The following is a 26,221-nucleotide window of genomic DNA, read 5'->3' on the forward strand; positions in this document are numbered from 1 at the left end:
TGTCACAGCTCACTCTGTCACGGCTCACTCTGTCCGGTCTATCCCCAAGCTTCCTTCCTTTTCTCTCCATTTCCACTGCCCTGCCCTAGGCCCACCATCCCTCTCCTGGATCGCTCCAGGACTTCCCCACCTGGCCTCCTGCCTTCCCTGGGGCCCCTACAATGCAGTTGCCCACAGCAGTCAGAGTGACCCTTTAGAAACATAAATTAGATGATCTCACGCCTGTGCGTAAAATGCTTTGTAACTTACCCACATATGGAGAAACGCCCATTCCCTGCTCCAGGCTACTCCTGTCCTCTGCTCGTCCCCCTCTTTCTGCTCCTCGAACGTACCAGGGCCATTCCTGCCTGGATGCTCCTTCCCAATCTCCCCATGCCTGGCTCCTTCTTCCCATTCAAGTCTCAGTTCAAACATTACCCTGCAAAAGGCCCTCTTGACCACCCGCTTGGACATAACCCCCCAGCCACTCTATCACTGTGTCAAGGAAAATGAGCTTGGGCTTTGCATGAGAAAAAACCCAAAATCTTAGGGGTTTACGCAAGGTAGTTTATTTCTCTCTGATGTAAAAAGTCTGGAAGTAGTAGGTCCCAGGCTGCTATGGTGCTCTGCAGTATCAGGGACTCTAGCCAGGTACCTTCTGTCTTGTGGCATCTTCAGCAGGTGGCTTTCTCCTCATGGTCCACTGCGGCTGCTAGAGTGTCAGCCATCACCTCTGCATTCCAGCCAGCAGGCAGGTAGAAGGGATAAAGAGGAATGTGCCCCTTCTTGATGGTTGTTTCTGCTTACATCCCATTGGTCAGGACTTAATTACTTGGCTACAGTTAGCTTCAAGAGAGCCTGGGAAAGATAGCCTTTGTTTTGGGAAGTCATGTCCAGGGTTCTATCACAAAGGAAGAAGAGAATGGAAATTAGAGGATATCTAGCAATCTTAGGCAGAATCATATCACTTGCTAAATTATCTTTTACCTACCAGCTGATAGTTTCTTATCTAATTATTTATTATCGTCTCTTGCCAGTAGAACATAAGCTTCATGAGGGCAGGTTCCTCGCCATGTTTGTCCATCATTGTATCTCCAGTACCTAGGCGCAGTGCCTAGCAAAATAGGCTCTGGATTTTTACTGAATGAATGATTGAATGACTCCTCACAAAAATGAATTGAGGGATGCATTCTTATTCCTGGTTTACAAAAGGGGAAAATGATGCCCAGAGAGATTAAGTAACTTGCCTAAGGCCACACAGTTGGCAATAGGGCCGAGATTCAAACTTTGTTCTCTGTGACTCCCACATTCTCCTTCACATACTGGCTCCTCTGATCTCTCAATCTTATCCTGGATCAAGTGAGAAGCCAGGAAACAATCACCTGGTGTCAGTGCCACTTCCCTGGGAAATTCCACCCCAAGTTCTCACTTACGTCATGCCTATAGGCTCTAATGGGATCAGCATAATACGCAGTTGTTTGGTGACAGACTCTGTAACCTTCCTGCAAATCGGTGGGTGAAGATGTCACATAGAATCTATGAAATAAGTTCCTATGGAATTAAGCACTGGACGAGGTCTGGAATTCCAGATGACCTGGTAGATCTCTCTGTTTTGGACAAAGGAGAACTGTCTAACTCATCAGGTATCCCTTATTACTTTGGCTGCTAGGAAACTTAGAGTTTAAGCACGCAGAGGCAGCCCCCAACCTCAGGTAAAGTGCTGTAGTGAACAGAATCACTGTTCACAAATGAACAGTATGTGATTTGGAACCAGGGACTCTGGATTTGAGTCTCAGCCAATGCTTGTGTGAACAGGACATTCAAACTTCTCTGGACCATAGACCTGAGGTTGTAAACATATAGCTCCTCCCTCCATGGCTGTTAGGAGGATTAAATGAACTAATATGTCAGAAAGCTCTCTAGAAATGACTTGATGCTGCGTAGATGGTTGGCCCTTGTCACATGCAGTAGAGGGCACACTCAACTCATCAAGGGTGAACTGCAGCCTCTCTTGCCCCAGGAATTCTGGGTAAGAAAGTGAAATGGTCAGGGAAGGAAGGCTTCAAGGAGGAGGTGTTTTAAAGGATGGGTGGGACCTTTTGGTGTAGAAAATTTGACAGTGTTAACCTCCAAGGTCACCTCCATTTTCCAGCCTGGCCTGCCATTGCTTGCAACTCCCCGTCCTTTTCAGTACCATCTCATCCATCACTACTAATCCCACCATCTAGCCAGGGCAGGAAGCACAGATCACAGGTAGATAGAGCAGCTGTAGGATGGCTCACAAGTCCCAAGAGACTGCAGGGCTTCAAAATGACAGTCAACCAGCAGTTACTGTTTCTTCACTTATTTCTTCGATACTTACTGTGTGCAGGGCACCGTTGAAACAGCTCCTCCACTTGTGGAGCTCACACAAGGGTCATCGAGGAAAGTTTAGTCTTGGAAAAAGCCCCAGCCCAGGACTAGAGGCTGAAACCCCAGCTCTCTCCAGCTGTCTCTTTTCTGTGAACTAGCAACCTCTGACCTTCAGCTTCCTCCTCCAAAATGAAAGACTTAATCACAGGGCACAAAGCCCACCCACAATGAAGTGACTTGTCTTAGAAGCCTGTTCTCAGTTAATCCTCACAGTACGTAAAGAAAGTGAGTCACCAGAGAGGTGAAGTAACTTACCTGAGATCACACAGCTCAGGAGCAGCTGAGCTGGAGCTGGAGCTGGAGTCGCTGGCAGGTAGCAGGGGCCCAAAGCCTGGGATGGGGGCAGGGAGGGAAAACAATTCAGGAAATGGCTCTTCTCAGTCGGCGAGAGCTCAAGGTCAAACTGGCTGGAGGAAGCCAGGCACACGTAGGACTCTCGGATGGGGCTGCAGCAGACTGGAAGCTGCAGCCCGCTAGACTGACCATGGCCTGGAGGGCTGGCTGGGCAGGGCGGGGTGGCCCCTTGGTTCCCTGCATGGATTCACTAGGTTGGAGCTTGAGGCTGAAGACTCCAGCTCTACCCACTTAGGGCCCGAGTGGCCTGGGATGCAGGTTTGCGGTGGGAGGGGCAGAGGACCTGCATGGAGGGCAGAAAACTTGCGGGGGGCTGGGGAGGAGAACCTGTGGATGGGGAGAGGACCTGGACCTGGGAGCCTCTGCACTGGGGGAGGGAATGAGAGAGGGGACCCATGCATGGGGAGCCCTGTGGAGGAGGGCCTGTGCGGGATCGCTCCCTCTTCCTTCCTTCCCCTCCTGGCTGTGCGGAGGCCATGTCGGGGGTCACACATGGGCGAGCGCCTGGGGCTTGGGGTGCAACAGACCCTGCACTCTGGGCTCCCTCCCACCCTGGTCCTCCCAGCTGCTCTTTGCAGCCTTAGGATAAAGTGCAAATTCCTCCTCCTGGCCTGGCACCCTGGCTGTAAACTTGCTCTTGATCCCCAGTCCTGCCCTCCTGGTCCTTGTCCCTCTGCTGTCCCTTCACCTGGTTAACTTTAAAATTGAACTCAGTCCCTTCTGCAGTCCAGCACCTCCCCTTCTGTGACTTGGCCCAGCATGGATTACCTGCCCTCCTCTCTGGGTCTGGGCCCGTTGAAGCCGGCCGGGGACCTTCAGCACAACCTTCCTCCCCTTCCTCTAGGTCCCGAGGGCCCACCTGTGACTCAGTCACCCTCTGCCTTCTGGGCGGGTGGCACATGGTAGGTGCTCAGAACTAGTTGTGGCAGGAGCCACCAACCCCCCTACGGGAAGCTGACGCCCCACGAGGCCTGACCCTTTGCAATACTCAGGACTGCTCTCCCCCTACCTCCTCCCCCACGGCCCCACGTCCATGCACTTTATTGAAAACCAACCAACCAAGCACTGTGGAAATGTGTATCACTGCAGCTGTGATTGCGCGTCAGACCTTAACAGCAGTAAGTGAGTGGACCACCCCCACTCCCTGGCTGGGCCTGGGCTGGGCGATTGAAGGAGGAGAAGGGGTGGGAGAGGGTAAATGGATGATTTCAGGAGAACCTCGGCCTGGTGCGTCTGCTTCCTGCTGAGTGTCTGTATGGCGGGACAGCTGCTGGTGCACCTGAGGGTAAGGGAGGGAGTGGTGGGCCATCAGCTTCCGTCTTCCCTCTGTCTCACCCTGTCTTGTGTCTTCCATGAATCCCCTGGGTTCCCTCTCTGTGGCTGACCACCCCACCCCTCCTCAGGGCAGGTAGGTCTCCCTGTCAGTCGGGGCCTCCACTGCCAGCCCATGAGGGCCCCTTCCTTGCAGGGGAAACTCTTTCTCTGCCTGTCCTAGAGGAGGGGACAGAGGGTTCCCCCAGAAAAGGGCCAAGCTCTGACTTCAGGGACAGCCCCTCCCTTCGGGAACAGCTCCAGCCCTTCTTGTTTCCTGCTATCTGCTGAGCCAGATGTTTGAGGCCTCTATCTGACAGCTGAGGGCAGGGTCTGTCACAGGCCAGGACCTATGGGTGTGTCCCCCACCGTGTGTGTGTGTGTGTGTGTGTGTGTGTGTGTGTGTGTGTGTGTGTGTGTGTGCGCGTGCGCGCGCGTGTGCTTGTATGCATGTGCATGCACATGCGTGTGTGTTTGCGGGGAGAGGAGTGGTTGTTGTTAAGCCAATGGTTTTGAGTGAGTCTGGCCTCTTACTAGCTGTAACTGCATGACCTTGAATATGTTCCCAAAGGTCTCTAAAGTCTTATCTGTAAAATCAGCCTCCCAGAGATGTTGTGCAGGTAGAATGATATTGCACAGGAAGCCCTTAGCACAGCTCCAGGCACGCAGTAAAGCTTGATCAATAGTAGTTATTGCCACTTTTAGGAGAAATCCCCAATCAGCATGGATGTCTGTTGCAGGAGCCTTCCATGTGCTGGAGGACCCTGAGACCAGTTGCTCCTGCCACTTTCACGATGCTCCCAGTAGGAGGATTGATGCCCAAAGGCCTGGCTGAAGGGAAGGGGAGGATCAAGGCCTCTAGGTCCAAAAACCCCTGACCCTGGCTTCTCCTCCTTTGTGCACTGTCCCAAACAGGGGGCCTTGAACTGCCCACACTCCAATCCTAGCAGGAAGGCTGACCTCTGGGGAGACCTGGTAGGGGAAACCTCAGAAACCGCTATTCCCCCCTGTGCCTCAGTTTCCCTGTGTGTGAGAGGCCAATCAGACTCCAGCATTAACTCAACTGTCCCTCCAAGGGCCTAGAGGAGGGGAGGGAGCCCCCAAGTCCAAGCCTTCCCTCCCTTCAGCTCTTTGTTTTTTTTTGAGCAGAGCTTAGAGCAGCCAGTCAGGACCCAGAGTCTCAGTCCTATCCCCGCACTGGTAAATTTCACCTGGCTCCTGGCCAGTGGTGGTGCTGAAGGGGTGGGGTGGGGGAGGGAGTAAAGAGTGGTGTCTGATGGGCCCAGGCCCCTATCTCAGAACCCAGTGCTGTCAGCTGGGAGGTTTGTGCAGGAACAACATTAACCCATCTTGGCTTACAGAAAAAATACTGGGTCTGATATATCAGCCTTGGGAGAGGAGGGTGGGGGAGGGGTTTCCAGTCTGTGCCTCAGTTTATCCTTTGGAAATAGAAGGAATGGGGTTCCCTAGCCTCCACTTTGAGAAGATGGGGGAGTTATACCATTTATTCATTCAGGGAGTCAATCCACAAACATCTGTTTTGCACCCGCTAACGTGTCAGGCCTGGTTCTAGGCACTAGGAGATACAAAAGCCTGAAACCCAGGTGGAGAGGCCTGGAAGCCCCCAAATCTGGGAGAGAGTAAACACACACAGTCCCGGGTCTGTGCAGAGAAAGGCAGGCACCTAGAGCCCGTGGGAGTCTCCCATGCACCAAGTGACACATCATTTTGGCCACCAAACCCCAGGATTGAGCAGGGATTCCCTCCTGTGATTGAGCAGAGGGGTAAACAGATGTACTGAAAGCACTGTAGCAGGTGTGCCAATGAAGGAGTGAGCTGGCAGGTTGGTGGCTCCCGCCATCCCTTCTCTATCTCAGATGGTACAGCCTGGAGGGCAGTCGCCAAGAAGGACTGCCAGTACTTGCAATGTATAGACATCATCTGCCCAGCAGACCCCAAAACTTTCAGGACCCCACTGCAGGTATGTCTGCTCACACCAGGACCCTTTGCTACTGGAGGCCTTTGCTCAGACTAAATGTGGCCCAACACCCAGATATTGATCTCTAATATATTCCCATTCAAAGGAAATAAGATTCCCAGGACAATAGAGTAGGAAAAAGAGAGCCAGGATAGGACTTGAATATCTGGTTGATCCCCAGAAGAAAACCTTCAAGGATGTGAGGGGCACTGCTGACAAGCCCATCCATTGGGCAGAGACAGTTTGAGCATCGGGAAGAGAAGGATAATTAGGCTAGCCTGAAATAAACAGGTGTGAAAAGCAGCAGGACCATACAAACAGGAGGTCCAGAGCGAAAATGTGCTTGTCACCACGGACAGGCCTCTGCAGGAGCAGTGGCCATCGTCATGCCCAAGGCCTGAGATGAAGGCAAAAACACGAGCAAGGACGGAAGAGACGCCTCTACCTGGTGGCATTAAGGTCTCTTCTTCTTTAAAGAGACTAGATAATTGGAAATTAGCCACCACAAAGAAACCCCAGTTTGCCTGATAACCAGATAAAAAATTTATAAATAATTTTATTTGTGTATGTTTTGCCACTTGTTTAAAGTGTTCAGAAAAATCAGCCAGTATTTCTTACAGTGTATAATTGAAGTAGAGTCTCCAGGGCCCACGTGACTGAGTTCAAATCCCAAGTCTAGCACTAACCAACTGTGTGACCTTTGGCAAATTACTTCACCTCTCTGGGCTTCAATCTCCTTGGCTGCAAAATGGGAACTGGGTGATAATAATAGTACGTTCTTCATAGGATTGTCATGAAGACTAAGTAAAGAATGCACATAAGGCACTTCAAACAGCGCCTGGCACATGGTAAATACAATTTGATATTTTTATTGTCATTGTTTGGGCAATTCATGTTTAAAATGTTTGGAAATATTTTGTCGAATTCTTTTTAAAGATGACCGGTAAGGGGATCCGAACCCGTGGCCTTGGTGTTGTCAGCACCGCACTCTCCCAAGTGAGCCAACCGGCCATCCCTACATGGGATCCGAACCCGTGGCCTTGGTGTTGTCAGCACCGCACTCTCCCGAGTGAGCCACGGGCCGGCCCAAATTCTGAAATGTTAACTTCTGCCTGGGTGAATATAAGACAGATGTTGATAGTTTAAAGAGATATTGATTATTCAATAAATTCATAAGGTTAGTAAACTGGACACAGAACCAGTCTAGGTAGCAGTGAGGATTTCTGTCCCTCAGTAAAGGCCTTTGGACATTGAGGGATGTGGGAAATCTCCCCTCCCCCAATTCCTTACACTTGCCTGTAGTGACACCACCGTCCTCAGGCTGTTCAATGCCTGGTTCCGCCTCTCTCTACCCAACACCCCCGCTCAGGCCTTCCCGCCCTCAGTCACCCCCTCCTGTCCTGGCAGCCACTGTCCTTCCGCCTGCTGCTTCCCCACAGCCCGTGCCTGAGCTCAAGGCTACCCCATTCACACGATCTTCTCTTAACCCTAGAGCCATGGCCCTATTGCTGTCCTCCCCTCCACCGCTCACCTCCTCAGGGAATAGCACCCTCCTCTTCCTCACCCTTCATTCCCTCCTCTGCCCGAGGCGGAGCCGCTCTCCCCTCCCCCTTTTCCGTGAATCACCTGTTGGTTGCCAAATCTGGTGCATGCACCCCACTCCCCAGCAGCCTCTGTCATTTGCAGCCTCTCCCTTCCTGGAAATGTCTGCTCTCCGGCTCCCCCCATCTCTTTGATGGCCCCTCTCTATCTTCCTGGCTAGCTCGTCTTCCTCCTATCATCTGCCCCATGTCGGTGCTTTCCAAAGTTCATCTTTCCTGAGTTATCTTCTTCGTCCACTCTGCATACGCTCACAACGTGGCCTTCTTCCAAGGTGCCCTGTCTCAGCCAATTACACCCTAGCCCGGCCATTGCTCAAGCCAGAAACCTGGCAGCCACCGCGACACTTCCGCTCTATCCGGCCAATCACCAGGGAGCCATCCACTGGCTTTCCTATAAAGGGATGACCCTGGAAAGCCCAAGTCGGAGCTTGTCACTTCCTGCTAATGTCCCTATGCTCATGGTCAATTCTGGTAGCTTCTGTCTAACCTCGTTTCATTCTTCCTCTTCAATCCCTCCCCCTACTTCGCACACTGTACTAGACTCCAGGTAGATCCTAAATGATTAGCACACAGTAGGTGCTCATTGATAGTTGTTGAATGTGCATGCTAAATGGTAATGGTAAGAAGACAGGAAACATATACCGTGCAGTTCTCAATGGCCAAAGCTAGAACAATTTGAGCGACAAAATTAGCAAACTAGTATGGGATTAAAACCCAAAATATAAAATAAATATCCATGAGCCCACACTGGTGTATTTAAATGACTGGAAAAATTTAAAAAATAGGAGAGAAGAGAAAAATCTCCCATGCAGGAGAATTCAAATACTGTATATAGATATTCCACCATCAAGAGGGGGAGCGTAATTCCCCACTCTACGGATGGGCCGCCCATAGAGTGCAGTCTGAAAAGTGGGCTGCGGGCAGTGGAACAACTTTACAGTGGGGTACCCTGACAAACACCACCTCAGCCAATGAGCAAGGTCAATATCATCTGTCACAAATTCTATAGATAATATGTACTCTTGATACGATGGCATAAAAATAGGACTCTGGCCGGCAAGTTAGCTCAGTTGATTAGAACGCAGTGTTGTAACACCCAAGGTCAAGGGTTCAGATCTCAGTACCAGCCAGCTGCCAAAAATAAATAAATAAATAGATGATAGATAAATAAAGGACTCTGTGATCTTCCTTTCCAGAACATGCAATCACAGTCTAATCATGAGAAAAGCATCAGACACATTCCCATAGAGCAGTGTGATGGTTAGTTTTATGCATCAACTTGGCTAATTTATAGGCCCCAGTTACGGTGAAGGTATTTTGTACATGTGATTAACATCTACAGTCAATTGACTCTAAGTAAAGGAGATTATCCTCGGGATTCTGGATGGTCCTTGTGCAATCAGTTGAAGCCTTAAAAACAAAACTGAGCTTTCTGTGAGGAAGAAATTCTGCCTGTGGACTGCAGCAGCAGCTCCCGCCTGAGGGCTTCCAGCTTGCCTGCCTGCGCTATAGATTTTGTTTTTGGAGGCTGCTGCTGGTCGGTGTGGGGATCCAAACCTTTGACCTTGGTGTTGTTACCAACACCACGTTCTTTTTTTTTTTTTTTTTTTGACCGGTAAGGGGATCGCAACCCTTGGCTCGGTGTCGTCCACACCACGGTCAGCCAGTGAGCAAACCGGCCACCCCTACATAGGATCCGAACCCATGGCCTCGGTGCTCCCAGTGCCGCACTCTCCAGAGTGAGCCACGCGGCCGGCCCAACACCACGTTCTAACCAAGCGACCTACCCAGCCAGCCCCATGCCCTGTAGATTTTGGACTTGCCTAAGCACCCAATTCCTCGGCAATAAAGCAGTACATCTAGATAGACAGATAGATTGGAAGGACAGATGACAGATATGGGTGTCCTGTTTCAGAGATAGCAAGCTGTAGAGATCAGAGAATAACACTTTCCTCTTCCTCACCTCTGATTCCCTTCTGTGTACAAGGCAGCCCAGCTTCTCTTGTGTCTCCCTTTTCTGTGAATAACCTATTAGCTGGCAAATTTAATGGACACGCCCTTCCCAACTCCCCAGCTGGATTTCTCTGAAGTATTTGATATCTATCATCTATGCATCCATCCTACTGGTGGTAGATGATACTTGGGGTATTCTGCCTGACTGGTGCTCCATAAAACTGTCAAGGTCACCAAAAACAAGGAAATTCCTTGAAACTGTCACAGCCAACAGCAGCCTAAGGAGACATGACAACTAAATGTAATATTGTATGCTGGATGGGGTCTTGGAACAGAAAAAGGGCGTTAGGGGGAAAATAAGGAAATGTGAATAAAGCATAAACTTTAGTTAATAATAAAGTATCAATGTTGATTCATTAATTCTAACAAATGTACCACACTAATGTAAGATGTTAATAAATGCAAAGTGTATGGACACTATCCGTGCTATCTTAATTTTTCTGCGTATATATGTATATGTATATATATCTCTCAAATACTAACCAAGGTAAAGCTGATTGAAGCTTACAACTATCAGAAAGAATAGACTTTATTTATTATATTTTTTGGCAGCTGGCTGGTACAGGGATCCAACCCTGGATCTTGGTGTTACCATCCCTGTGCTCTAACCAATTGAGCTAACCGGCCAGCCAGAAAGAACAGACTTTAAAGCAAAGAGCTTTACTAGAGAGAAAGAGGTTACTTCATAAAGATTAAAAGTTCAATTCAAGGGACGATCCCGTGGCGCACTCGGATCCTATATAGGGATGGCCGGTGCGCTCACTGGCTGAGTGTGGTGCTGACAACACCAAGCCAAGGGTTGAGATCCCCTTACCGGTCATCTTTTAAAAAAACAAACAAGCAAAGAAAAAAAACCCTGCGTATTAAATATACAGCAGGCCAGAAAGCCAGTCTCAACAAGTTTCTTGGCTTTGTTTTTGTTATTCTAAAGAAGGTGTAAAGAGCACTTTCTATGATTAAATGCTATGAGGACGGGGGTGGGGAAAAGATAACTAGAATATACCAGTATATTTAAAAATTAGGGAAAAAATAACTCACCAGTGAAAGAAGAAATCATAATAGAAACGATAAAATGTTTTGAACTGAATGAAAAAGTATTTGTGGAATATGGCTAATGCAATACTCAGAGAAAATTTTATAGCCTTAAATGTATATATTGGGGGGCTGGCCAGTCAGCTTAGTTGGTTATAGCATGCTGCTGTCACACCCAGGTCGAGGGTTCAGATCCCTGTACTGGCCAGCCACCAATGTAAATAAATATATGTATTGGAAAATAAGAAAAGTAAAATGAAAAAGCTAAGTACCCATTTCTATAATTTATTAAAAGAAGAACAAAATGAATCCCTTAAAAGTAGAAAGAAGAAAAATAATTGAATAAAAATACATAAAATAGAAAATACAACATTAATAGAGGGAATCAAAGACAAAGTTAGTTCTTTAACATTAATAAAATTATCTTCTTTTTTCATAATTTATCATTAAGAAAATCACACAGTGCAAATATCAGAAATGAAAAGGTGAACTTTACTACCAATTTTAAAGACATTAAAAAATATAACCTCCTATTATTATGGATAAATTTATTTTATGCTCCCCAAATTAAAATTTTAGATAAAATGAACAAAGTCCTAGAACCAACCCAAGAAGAAATAGGAGAATTCTATCTCACCACTATGGAATTACAGGGACTGGACCTGCTATTTGTCTGTAAACAACTAGAAAACTAGACAAAATATATGAAACCAGTATTTTAGGCATAGGATGATAGACAGTGCAGGGCTGTCATCCTAACTGAAGGGGAACAAAGTGAGCCCTATGAGTGCCCCAGCTTCTCCCAGGGGGCACTTTCTAGACCACAGTGCTGGGAAGGTGTCCCAAGGCAGTGGGTTTTCTGGGTCGAGGAGAGGGATAGGAGTTTGGGGAGACTGCAACATCTGGAATTTGAAGGTGGAATACAAAGAAATCGGAGCTACACAAAGACAGAGTTAAAGAATATGCATCAGCGTGCCCTTGAAACTGTTGTTAAATACCAAGCAAAGCACATGAGTGTGAAACTCTACACATCCGAGCAGACTGGGTGCCATAAGCCAAAGAATTTCGGAGCTTACAGAAGGCTAGGACATAGTCAAGTTCTGACCACCCAGTGTGGAGAATCCTTGTTAAAACGTCAGGACATTCAGTAGAGACCCCAGAAAGGTAACACTTCAGTAGTAGAGCTACTTTAACCCTAGAGTAAAAGAAAATTTAGACCTTCCCAAACACCCTAAAAACAAGCCTCAAAAGAATCAAGTTGTTCTATGAATAAGTTAACTAATTGCATGTTAGAACAAAGTCCAGCTATCTATACATGAAAACAACAGAATCCAGCACACAGCAACATAAAACTTATAATAGCCAGCATCCAGTAAAAATTACTAAGTATGCCAAGGACCAGGAAAATGTGACCCATAACCAGGAGAAAAATTATTTAAAAGAAAACAGTCCAAGAGTTGACAGGGATGGTGAAATTAGCAGATGAGAACTTTAAAAGAGCTATTATAAATACATTTAAAAATGTAAATGAAAACATGAACATAATGGGGGAGAGAAATGGCAAATATAAAAAAGAACCAAATGAAATATATATAGCTGGAAAATACAATATTTAAAAAGAAAATTTGAGTGGATGCATTAACAGCATATTACACACAAAAGAAGAAAAAATCAGTGATCTTGAAAACATAGCAACAGAAACTATCCAAACTGAAAAGAGAAAAAAACCACTGATTTTTTAAATTAAGTATATGTATTTATTATTACTTTTTTTACATTCTATGACATTGTTGCAGAGCAGTTGAGAGGGAGGGGGAAGGGGCAAGGGGAAGGAAACAGGGTGGAAGAAGGAGGAAGGAGGAGAGGCAGGGTTGAGGCCTGTGGCACCCCCCTCAATCCTGCATAGGAGACCAGGGAGCTTCCAGCAGTGGCTTGGTCATTGCTGAGCTGGATGCAGATGACAGAGGGGTGTGGCTGAAGCCCTCAGACCCCCACCACTCCTGCTGGGGAGAACGCTGGGCGCTTCCTGCAGCAGCTGGGTGGTCAATGCTGGGCTAGTTGCAGGTGTTGGGGGGGCATGGCTGAGGCCCTCCAACTCCAACCCTAGGGACTGGTTGCAGTGTCAGGGGGCATGGCTGAGACCCCCAGCCCTCCCCTTTTCCTGGGGGGACTTCTGGTCCTTCTAGGTTTTATAGGTGTTCTTTGGTGATGTGAGACCTGTACTTGTTAATATCAAACTTTGTCTCTGGTCTGTGGGTATTTTGTTTTTTCTTTCAGTTCTGTGTTGGATTATTTGCTGTTCCCACCACTTAAACTACACTGGAACTAATTTGTTGTTCTTTGCTTACTTCTAAAATGGGGGAACTTCCTGTGGGAACCAGCACTTGAACCCTGTGGTTGAGCTTAATTGCTGCTTTGCTGCTGATTCCCTGGGGAAGGCTTTTTGTGCAGCTCAGGGTTTAATGGCTGACTTTATAGGTACTTCCAAGCACTCTTGAGATCCGGTGCACCTGGGTTGTGTAGAAACTCTGATCTGGGTATGGGTCTTTCCAGCAAGCTGTACCTGCTGCAGTTCTATATTCCTGACTAGTCTCCTCTGAATGGTTCTGCGCTGATTGGGGGGCAGATCAGCTGTCTTTCCTGTGCCCCAGTGTTCCCCCAGTGGGCCCATCTCCACCACCTCCAGTGCTCCAAACACTTCCCATGGGACGGGCCATGCAGCAATCCCTTGTGATGACTCACTGGCCTCTGAGTGGCTTCTTTTTTTTCAGTTGTTGTGGATCCTCGCTCCTATGTGGGTCCATGGGAACCCTATTAGTGGTCTTGCTGGCCTGGGGGCCACCATGACCCTCCTCTCCCCTGCAGTCTCCAAGCAACTTTATCCAAAAGGCACAGCTGCAGCTTTTGCCAGCTCCTGCTCCATGAGCTCAGCAGCTCCAGCCTGGAAGCAGCTGGGATTTGAAATGGTAGGAGTGGTCCTTTCTTTCTCTCATTGTGGCTTCTCCTGCCTTTATGCACTCCATAGGTCTCTCCTCTCCCCTGAGCTCTAGTGGCCCCAGCTTGGCTGTCATTGCTTTTTAATAGCTGTAAATTGGTTGATCTGTGGGGAAGAGTGATGCTGGGGACCATCTATTCTGACATCTTGACCAGAAGCCCCAACAACACTGATTTTATGCAATAGCAGGACTTCAGAGACCTGTGGGACAATATCTGGTCTAACTAAATAGCAATTGTAGTCCAAAAGGGAGTAGAGGAAAAAAATCGAGTAGAAAAAAAGCATTTAAAGAGATCATAGCAGAAAATGTTCCAAATTTGTTTAAAATTATAAATTCACATATCCAAGAAGCTCAAGAAAACTATAAGAGAATAAAACCAGACTGCTGTGGATTGAATGTCCCTCCAAAACTCATTGTAACTTGATCCCCAATGTGACAGTGTTAAGAGGGTGGGAAATCCGATTATGGTATTTGAAAAGTGGGGCCTTTAAGAGGTGATTGGATCATGATGATAATGCCCTCGTGAATAGATTAATCCATTCATGGAGTAATGGGTTAACGGTTTAATGGGTTATCATGGGTGTAGACTGGTGACTTTATAAAGAGGGCACATGAAAGAGCTCTTGCCATCCTTGCCATATGATTGCCTGTGTCACCACAGGACTCTGCAGAGAGTTCTCTGTAGCCAGAAGAAGGCCTTCCCCAGATACACCCCATGGACCATGGACTGTGGACTTCCCAGCCTCCAAAACTGAAACTGAAATAAACTTCATTTCTTTATAAATTACCCAGTTTCAGGTATTCTGTTGTAAGCAACAGAAAATGGACTAATACACACACCAAGGTGCATCATAATCAAATTGCTAAAAAAAAAAAAAAAAAAAATTAAGAAAAATTTAAAAGCAGCCAGAGAGGGCAAAAGTCATGTTACATACAGAGATACAAAGATAAGAATGAGTATCTATTTATCAAATTTGTGGGAAGCAGCTAAAGCAGTGGTTTATTGATAACTTGGAAATTGATAACTTGAAAAGCTTATATGAGAAAATAACACCCTCTCCCCCTTTCCCTTTTCCCCTCCCCTACAACTGCTTCATAACATCTTAGAATGTAAAAAAAAAAAAATTAATTAATTTAAAAAAATATAGAAAAGAACAATCTCAAACAACAAATATCTAAGCTAACAATGTAAGAAGCAAGACAAAGAAGAGCAAATTAAACTCAAGGTAAATAAAAAGCTGGAAATAAAGATAAAAACAGAAGGGCCGGCCCATGGCTCACTGGCTGAGCGTGGTGCTGACAGCACCAAGTCAAGGGCTAAGATCCCCTTACTGGTCATCTTTAAAAAAAAAAAAAAAGAAAAGATAAAAACAGAAAATGAAAAAATAGAGAAAATCAATGACACCAAAATCTGGGCCTTTGAAATTTTTTTTTTTTTCCCTGCAAAATGTAAAAATTATAATACACCACAATCAAGTGAATTTTATCCCAGGAATGCAAAATTGGTTTAACATTTGAAAACCAATCAATATAATTCACCATATTAACAGAGAAACACACACACACACACACACCCTATTGTTATATCAATAAATGTGGGAAAAGCATTTGACAAAATCAATTTATAATAAAAATTCTCAGCAAGTAGGAAGAGAAGGAAATGTTCTCTACCTGATAAAGAGCATCTATGAAAAGCCTGCAACTAGCATCATAGTTAGTGGTGAAAGATCTAATGCTTTACCCTGAAAATTGGGAACAAGGCAAGGATGTACACTCTCATCACTTCGGTTCAACAGGTTAATATCAGCCATAGCCAGGGCAATAGGAAGAAAAAGAAATAAATGAATACAGATTGGAAACAAGAAGAAAACTGTATTTTCAGATTACATAATGATGTATTAGACCATCATAAAGAATCTACAGAAGTGCTACCAGAACTAATAAATAAATCTAGCCAAGTTATAGGATACAAGGTCAAACACAAAAATCAACATTTCTATATATCAGTAACAAATGACTAAAAAATGAAAAATTTTAAATGCTGTTTCTAATATCATCCAAAAACATGAAATACTTTTAGATAAGTTTAACAAAATATATGTAAGATCTATGCACTAAAAATACAAAACATTTCTGAGAGAAAATTTAAAAGACCTAAATAAATGGAGAGGTATATTGTGTTCATGTACTGGAAAAATCAGTATTGTTAAGATGGCAGGGGCCGGCCCGTGGCTCACTCGGGAGAGTGTGGTGCTGATAACACCAAGGCCCCGGGTTCGGATCCCATATACGGATGGCCGGTTCGCTCACTGGCTGAGTGTGGTGCTGACAACACCAAGTCAAGGGTTAAGATCCCCTTACTGGTCATCTTTAAAAAAAAAAAAAAAAAAAAAAAAGATGGCAGATCTCCCCAAACTGATCTATAGATTCAATGCAATCCAAATCAAAATACCCTCAGATTATTTTTTTGGTAGAAATCGACAATGCAAAACTAAAATTTTAATAGAAATGTAAACAGCATTGTCGTGGATTTATTGAATTGCATCCCCAAAGTTCATACATTAGAAGCTTAATTCCCACTGTAACTTTTGAGAGTGGGAAATTCCATTATGGTAATTGAAATGTGGGGCCTTGAAGAGGTGATTGGATTGTAGCACCATGCCAAAGTGAATGGATTAATAATGGTGGTCAGGGGCGTGGTTCTGAGGGCTTTAAAAGAAGAGCACATGAGAGGTCAGTCTCTCTCTGCTCCATCATTTCGCGATGTGATACTGATAGAGTTTGGGTGTGTTGTCCCCCAAAACTCATGTGGAAATTTGATCCCCAATGTGGCAATGTTCGAAACTGACTGAGTCATGGGAGCGGATCCCTAATGAATGGATAATGCTCTCCCTAGGTGGGAGGAGTAATGAGTGAGTTCTCGCTCTATCAGTTCCCACAAGAGCTGGTTGTTTAAAAGACCCTGGCACCTCCCCCCTCTCTTTTGCTTCCTCTTGCCATGTGATCTGCTTGTACCTATCGGCTGCCTGCCACTTTCCACCATGAGTAGAAGCAGCCTAAGGCCCATGCCAAATGCAGCTGTCCCATAGGGCTGGCCCATTGCTCACTTGGGAGAGTGTGGTGCTGATAACACCAAGGCCACGGGTTTGGATCCCTGTATAGGGATGGCCAGTTCACTCACTTGGGAGAGCGTGGTGCTGACAACACCGAGTCAAGGGTTAAGATCCCCTTACCAGTCATCTTTCAAAAAAAAAAAGAATCCACAAATAGATCAATGGAACAGAATAAGGAGTCCAGAAATAGACCTACATACATATACTTAATTGATTTTTTATCAAAGATACAAAGGTAATGGGCCGAGCCCGTGGCGCACTCGGTAGCGTGCTGCGCTAGGAGCGCAGCAACGCTCCCACCGCGGGTTCAGATCCTATATAGGAATGACTGGTGCACTCACTGGCTGAGTGCCGGTCACAAAAAAAAAAAAAAAAAAAAAAAAAAAAGATACAAAGGTAATTAAATAGGAAAAGGATAGTCTTTTCAACAAATGATGCTGGAGCAAAATGACCTTGACCCTTACCTCACACCATATATGAAAATTAACTCAAAATAGATCATATATCTAAGTGTAAAAGCTAAAACCATAAAAATTCTAAAAGAAAACATAGGAGAACTTTTTTTTTACTTTAGGGTAGCAATAATTTCTTACAGAAGACACAAAATTCATGAACTATAAAAGAAAAAAGTTAACTGGACTTCATAAAAAACTAAAAACATCTGCTCATCTGTAGACACCATTAAGAAAATAAATAGACAAGCCTAAGTCTGGAAGAAAATGTTTGTAACATATATCTGACAAAAGACTTGTATCTATAATATATAAAGAACTCATGCAACTGAGTAATTAAAAAGACAAACAACCCAACAAAAAATGGGCAAGAGACTTCAACAGACACTTCACAAAAGAAAGTATACAAATGACTAATAAACCCACGAAAAAGCTCAACATTATTAGTCATCAGAGAAATGCAAATTAAATCCCTAGTGAGGTACCACTACATATGCACTAAACGGCTAATGTGCAAAAAGACTGACAACACCAGGTGGTGGAAAAGAAGTGAAACAGTGAAAGTCTTATACATTTACGCATAGTACAAATGGTACAGCCACTTTGGAAAACAGTTTGGTAGTTTCTTAAAAAGTTAATCATATACGTATCCAATGATTCAGTCATGGCACTCCTAGGGATTTATCCGAGAGAATATGTCCACAGAAACCCTGAATTAGAATGTTCATGGAAACTTTATTCATAACATTCAAAAACTGGAAACAGCTCAAATATCTATCAACAGGAGAGTGAGTAGACAAACTGTGGTATACTTGCCAGTAAAAAGAAACAAACTGCTATGTATGCTACCACATCAATAAGTCTCAGAAACATTATACTGAATGAAGAAAAGCCATATGCTAAAGAGTATTTAGTCTGATTTAATTTATGTAAAATGCTAGAACAGGCAAAACTAATTTATGGTTCTAGAAATTAGATCAGTGGTTGCTCCTGCTGGTGGTGGGAATTGACTGGGCAGTGGTGTGAGAGAACTTCTTGGGGTGATAAAAATGTTCTCTATCTTAACTTGTGTGTGGAATACATGAGTGTGCACATCTCTTAAATTATTGAATGGCACACTTAAAATCTAGATATTTTGAGGGGCCGGCCCCGTGGCTCACTTGGGAGAGTGTGGTGCTGATAGCACCAAGGCCGTGGGTTCAGATCCCTATATAGGAATGGCCGGTTCGCTCACTTGGGAGAGCGTGGTGCTGACAACACCAAGTCAAGGGTTAAGATCCCCTTACTGGTCATCTTAAAAAAAAAAAAAATCTAGACATTTTGCTATGTATAAACTACACCTCAATAAAAAGGAACTGCACGCCCACTGGAATGGCTAAAATTAAAAAGAATAAAAGTACTGTGTTGGTGAGTATGTGTAGCAAATGGACCTCTCATGCATTGATGGTTGGAATGTAAAATGGTACAACCACTTTGGAAGTTTGGCGGTTTCTTAGAAGTTAAACATATACTTGCCATATGATCCAGCAATTCCACTTTTAGTTATTTACACAAGAGAAATGAAAAACTTGATTATGCAAAAGTGTATACCATTCATAGCACCTTTAGTCATAATAGTAAAAAGAACTGAAACAATCCATAAGTGAATGGACAAATAAATTGTGGCACATCCATATTATGGAATATTACACAGCAATAACAAGGAATGAACTGACTATATTTGCAACAACTTAGATAATTTTCCAAAATGTTATGTTGAGTGGAAGAAGCCAGACAAAAATAGTACATCCTATAAGATTCCATTTAACAAAATTCTGAAAAAGACTAGTCTACAGGGACAGAAAGTAGATGAATGGTTGCCTGAGGTTAGGGGTGGGGTGGGGGATTGACTGGAAGGAGGCACTGAGGAACTTTCTGGGATGATGAAAATATTCCAAATCTCGATTGTGGGTTCATACATTTGTCAAAACTCATCCAGTACAACTAACATGGGCATATTCATTGTATGTAAATTACACTTCAATAATATTGATTTTTAAAAATGGAGAAAGCAATTGGCAAAATCAAAATTAAAAACTAGAAATAAAAAAGAAATAGAATACCTGAATAGCCTACAACAATTAAAGTAATTGGACCAGTAGTCAAAGACGTTCCACAAAGCAAGTTCCATAACCAGATAGCTTTATCATTGACTTTAATCAAGAAGGAAATACTGCCAAACATTCACAAGTTATTCCAGAGCATAGAAAAAAGAGGGGGCATTGTTAACTTGTTTAACAGCATAATCTTAATACCAAAACCTGGCAGGGATAGCACAGGTAGGAAAACAACAGATCAGTCTCACTCATGAACATACCTTAAAAATTCTAGATAGGGGCTGGCCCATGGCTCACTCAGGAGAGTGCGGTGCTGATAACACCAAGGCCACGGGTTCGGATCCCATATAGGGATGGCCGGTTCGCTCACTGGCTGAGCGTGGTGCTGACGACATCAAGTCAAGGGTTAAGATCCCCTTACAGGTCATCTTAAAAAAAAAAAAAATTCTAGATAAATTAAACATTAGCAAACTGAAGCAAGTAATATACAAAAAAGAATACATCATGACCAAATTGGGGTTATCCCAGGAATGGAATTTGATAACATTAGAAAAATCCATTAATGGAACTCTCCACATGAACATGAACAAAAAATAACAACCATATACTCGTCTCAGAAACAGAGAAAGTGTTTCATAAAATTTGCCATCCATTAAAAATTAACACTTTGAACAAACTAAGGATAGAAGGGAACTTCTATAACCTGACACGGTGTATGCTGTGGATTGAATGTCCTCCCACAAAAAATTCATTGAAGCTTAATCCCCACTGTAACTGTTAAGAGAGTGGGAAATCTTATTATGCTAATTGGAAGATGGGGCTTTGAAGAGGGGATTAGATTGTGAGGACTATGACCTTGTGAATAGACTGATACTTTCGTGGAGTAATGAGTGTGGTCCTAATGGCTTTAAAAGGACAGCAAGTGAGAAGCTCTTGCTCCATCCATTCTTGCCATGTGACACTCGGTGTCACTGTAGAGTCATCACCAGAGAAGACCCTCACCAGATGTGCTCCCTGGACTTTGGACTTGCCCGCCTCTGAAACCGTAAGCAACAAACCTTGTTTCTTTATGCATTACCCAGTTTCAGATATTCTGTTATTAGCAACAGAAACTGACTTATACAGGGTAACTATAAAAACCTTTAGCAAACATCACACTTAGTAGTGAAATCTTTCCTTTGCAGTCAGAAAGGACAAGGATACCTGACATTGGGGAGGAAGAAACAAATCTGTTATTTGCAAATGACCCAGTTGTGTAGGAAGAAAATCCAAAAGCAGCTTCAGATTAATTACTTGAATTTACAGAAATGTTTAGTAAATTAGCAAAATCAGTTTATAAATCGACTGCAGAAAAAGACGAACAACCTGATTTAAAAATGGCCACAAGACTTGACAGAGCTTCTCTGAAGAAGATATACAAATGGCCAAGAAGCACATGGAAAAAATGCTCAACATCACGAGTCATTAGGGAAATGCAAACCAAAGCCACAACGAGACACCGCTTCACACCTGCTAGGATGGCTGCTAGAGGAAAGAAAGAAAGAAAAATAGCGAAGCGTCAGTGAGGCTGTGGAGAAATGGGAACCCTGGTACGTTCCTGGTGAAACGTAGATGGGTAGGAAGCGGCTTGGCTGTTCCTCAGAAAGAGAAGCACAGAATTACTATGTGACCCAGCAATTTAAAAGAAGTGAAAACAGGGACTCACACAGACTCTGGTGCATGAATGTTCATAGCAGCATGACGAAGGGTGATAAAAACATTTTAGAAATAGATAGTGGTGATGGTTGTACAACATTGTGAATGCGATTAATGCCACTAAATTGTACAATTAAAAATGGTCAAAATGGCCAATTTTATATTTTCACACTATAAAAATTTAATTGCTTGTGTATAGCAGCAACAGTTAGAAAATAAAATTTTAACATGGTATCATTTAAAGTAGCATAAAAAAATAAAGGGCCAGCCCGTGGCTCACTCGGGAGAGTGCGGTGCTGATAACACCAAGGCCATGGGTTCGGATCCCATATAGGGATGGCCGGTTAGCTCACTTGGGAGAGTGTGGTGCTGACAACACCAAGTCAAGGGTTAAGATCCCCTTACCGGTCATCTTTAAAAAAAATAATAATAAATAAATAAAATAGCATAAAACTTATGAATAACCTAGTCTAATAAAATATGTATAAAATCTCTTTGGAGAAAATAAAATTTTATTGATAGATTTTAAAGACAAGCTAAATAAAAAGAGAGATATACTATATCCAAAGATTGGAAGATGCTGGGCTGGCTGGTTAGCTCAGTTGGTTAGAGTGTGGTGTTGATAATACCAAGGTCAAGGGTTTCATCCCTGTTACCAGCCTGCCGCCAAAAAAAAAAAAAAAAAAAAAAAAGATTCAAAGATTGGAAGATGTCAATTCTACCCAAATTAAGCTACAGATTTAATACAATCACAATTCCAAAATAAACCCTAATACAGTTGGTTTGTTTTTGTTGCAGTTATAAGCTGATTTAAAAAATATTAAGGAAGTGCAAGGGGCCAAAAGAACCCAAGACACTACGGAAGAAGAATTAAGATAGGAGGGACTTGCTCTACCAGTTGTCATGATTAATATATGCTTTAATAATTAAGACAGTGTGATTTGGTGCAGGGATAGACAATACACCGCAGCACAATACAGCGCCCATGAACAAACCCACACAAGTATGGATACTTGATTACGAGAGAGAGGTCACTGAGAGGCAGGGGGAAAAGTACTTTTAAAAAATGGTGCTGGTTATAACACCAAGGTCAAGGGTTCAGATCCCCTTACCTGCCAGCTGCCAAAAAAAAAAAAAAAAATGTTGCTGGACCAAAATGAAATTGGACCCCACACATGTTGAAGCAAAACACTTCAGTCTGTAAGGAAATTTTAAGGAGGTGTTGATAAGGTTTGCAAACTGGGGAAGACTACGTCTCAAGAGGAGGCGAAAGTCTGCCCACTTAAACAGTAAAATGCAAGAGGTTTTTATAGTAAAAGTACAGAAAAGTATAAGCAGTAAAGATTCCAAATATTGTTTTAAAACATAACAGGTAAGTGATTACATTGGGTTTTTAGGACAATTTTGATGTATAGAACAAAGTTACTTTTGTTTATGGTACCAAGTCAAATGTTACCTATCTTTGTCTAATCAATGGGTTTCCCAATGTCAATATAAATTCAAGTAAAAGGTCAGTTTCTCAAGCCATCAGGAAGAAGTCACTTAAAGTTTGAACATGGAATCACTTCAGTTCTTTCTGCCTCTTTTCCTTTTCACACATACAAAATTAACTCCAGACGAATCATAGACTTTAAAGGAAAACACTACTGTAAAACTTTTGTAACATAATGTATAAAAATAAGGTTATAAAAATACTTTATAACCTTAAGGTAGGAAAAATTTCTTAAACAAGAGAAAAAAAAACACATAAAGAAAAAAACATGGCTGTATTTGATTATATTAAAATTAAGAATTTTTGTTTATGAAATTACACTGTAGAAAGGACTAAATGTGAGCCACAGAATGTGAGAAGATATTTGTAGCACATATACAAAGATTCATATCTGGAATATATAAAGAACTATAGGGCCGGCCCGTGGCTCACTCGGTAGAGTGCGGTGCTGATAACACCAAGGCCCCGGGTTCGGATCCCATATACGGATGGCCGGTTTGCTCACTGGCTGAGTGTGGTGCTGACAACACCAAGTCAAGGGTTAAGATCCCCTTACCGGTCATCTTTTAAAAAAAAAAAAAAAAAAAAAAAAAGAACTATAAAGCAATTAAGAAGCAAAAAACGATACAGTAGAAAATGACCAAAATACTTTTTTTTTTTTTTAAAGATGAGCAGTAAGGGGATCTCAACCCTTGACTTGGTGGTGTCAGCACCACGCTCACCCAGTGAGCAGACTGGCCATCTCTATATGGGATCCGAACCCGCGGCCTCGGCGCTATCAGCACCGCACTCTCCCGAGTGAGCCACGGGCCGGCCCTATGACCAAAATACTTTGAAGAGGAACTTCATGGAAGAGAAAATTCAAATGACCAATAAGCATTTGAAAAAAATACTTGATCTCATTAATAAGCATGGGAATACCAACTAAAGCAAAATATCTACCAACGATTTTCAAAGTCAGGGAGAGAGGAAATGGAATTAAACTGTTGTAAGGTTATTTTTTAATACCTTTATTGAGATATAATTCACAGACCATAAAAGTCACCTATTGAAAATGCACAATCCCATGGCTTCTAATATTTACAGAATTCTGCAACCACCACTATCTAAGTTTAGAACATTCCCACTCCTCCAGAAAGAAACTCTATACCCATTAACAGTCACTCCCTCACTTCCAGCCCGAGGCAACCAGTAATCTACTTTCTGTTTCTAGATTTGCCTGTTCTGGACATTTCATATAAATGGAATCATACAAGATAGGGTCTTTTTTGTGACTGTATTCTTTCACTTAGCATAATATTTTTAAAGTTTATCCAAGTTGTAGCGTGCATCAGTAGTTCATTACTTTTTATTACTGAATAATATTTCATTGTATGGGTAGTATACACTTTGTTTGTCCACTCACCAGTTGTTGGACTTTTGGGTTGTTTCTACTTTTTGGCTATAGTGAATAATGCTGCTGTGAACTGTAGGCGTCTTATATCATAGGTGACCTGCTGTAATGTTACCTATAGACTGTGATAAGTTAAAGATATTTTCCCAGTGGAGTATTTCTGAAGGGCCTGAGTTCCTGGTTTCCATGCCCACTCAGGTTACGATTTTGCTGCAATCTCCCCTTCATTCATCATCGGCATGGAATCAGCAGGAGAGGTCCCAGTTCGTCACCTGAGGTCCAGATGTATTCTTCCCTGCCCCCATCATATGGCATCGATCCTATGCCTTCATGATGACCAGAGTCCTGCCAGTAGAGTAACTTCCTTGTTTGCTGGCCTACTGGCACAAGGAGCTGAGAATGATCGTGAGGCAGCCATAGCTTTAGGTTTAGTGGAATCCTTACTGAGCGTCCTGGTAGGAGCATTCCCTCCACCCACCTGTGGGAGTCTTGATTGCTCGTCCACCAAAGTATAAAGTTGTGGGGGTGGGAAACACAAATTCCCAGTGCGTCCCTGGTAATGACAGTGAGGGGGGCCACTTCAACTTCTATTGCTTGGTTCCTAGACTCATATATTCTGGTTATTGTGGACATAGCACCCTATAATGACCATTTCAAAGTAGAAACTGCATCTTTAAGGACAGCATCCCAACTCCAAGACAGTAGATTCCAGGTGATGTGGTATAAGGCAGGACCAGTGTGTCCTGTGGTTATGTGCCCACTGCCCAATCTTGTTTGTTATATAGTGAGTTCTTTAATCCACAGTGATGTTAACGAAGGATCCCACATTGATAAATCAGACACTCTATGAACTTGTGGACAGTGGTGTTAGCTCAGATACTGTAGGCAGGAAAGGCAAACCCATAATCAGGTTACATTCTAATTCCAGAAGAGCAATTTATTCCCCCATCCAGAATGGAGAGATCTGGATATGGTTGGTCTCCTTGAGAAAAGGGACCACGTGAAGGGCTCAGAGTTGTCTCTGCATCTCACAAGCTGGACATTCTAGCAGCAATACTAGACCAATTTTAGTGAGAGAAACTCCTGCTGTTGAACCCGTGCAAATCCTCCATCTTCCATCCCACAGCTACTCTGTTCCTGGGCATGCTGAGTTAGCACTGGGGTGGCTGAGACTAGAAGCTGGATGACAACTACTGGCCAAGCTATCTTGTCCACCTGGTTGTTTAGTGCCCCTTCTGCAGAGGATGCTCTCCAGTGGGCATTGACATGAGACACAAAGATCTGCAAACTTTGGGCTTGCTCTAATAAATTCATCCATGTTCCCTCTCCCCCCCAAAAACCGGTCTCTGATCTTCCAACCTTGCTCCTCTAGGTATCTGACCTATCAGACAAGCCACCGGCTACTGCCTAGTAGTCTACATACCATCCACAGCTCAGATCTGTTTCCCCTGCACTCCATGCTGGTCACCAGGTGTTAATGCTCAAAGCCCTGTCCTCAAAGGGATTTGCCCGCCCTGTCAGGGCCACCCTTGATTGTGGCTGTAATGTGGCTGCAGTTCATTCTTAGTCCACACCAACATATGAGATAAAAATCTGTGAATCAGGCCGAGGCTTTCCCCCTCCTCTGTCAGTTGGTGGTAGGGAAACCCCCATGAGGCCAAAGGTGTGGCTGAGGAGAGGCACCAGTGCAACAGAAGTAGGTGACCTGTGGGTCTGGCTACCTGCTCATGGAACTCACTGTGCCCTTTGGACTTAGCCTTGATGGTGAACGCACTGTTTCCATCACATGGTGGACTATTGCTGTGCCTACCCAACCTTAGGACCTGGTGTATCTGACAACACCCAGCTCACGATGGGCAGCTTCCGCCACCTAATCACACCTGTCTAATGGTCAGGTCTCAGTAGCATATCAGGAGTCTTTTTTTTAAATTGTAAACAGTCCTCTGCTGCAGGTGGTATGGCATTGCTCCAGAGCCTTTTGGGCTTGCCAAAGACTCCCCAAAACATCCTTGTGCATCACAGATAAATGGCACCTGCTGGGTTATATGGGCCCAAGAGGCAGGGAAGTTTGCATCTTGGCCTGGGTCTGAGGAATCTTTCTTGGTTTGGGCCCCACTCAAAACCAGCAGCCTTCTGAGTTACCTGATAAATAAGGTGGAGCAGTATTTTCAAGTGTGCCATATGCTATCTCCAGAATCTGAAGGGGCCTACCAAACTCTGTGCCTCTTTCTCAGTAGTAGGAGGTTATGGTGCTGTCAGACCACTGGACCCCTGTGAATTTCACAAAGATCCAAGTCTTTGTAG

The sequence above is a fragment of the Cynocephalus volans genome, chromosome 16 (assembly GCF_027409185.1).
Source record: "Cynocephalus volans isolate mCynVol1 chromosome 16, mCynVol1.pri, whole genome shotgun sequence".
In the NCBI taxonomy this organism is placed as follows: Eukaryota; Metazoa; Chordata; class Mammalia; order Dermoptera; family Cynocephalidae; genus Cynocephalus; species Cynocephalus volans.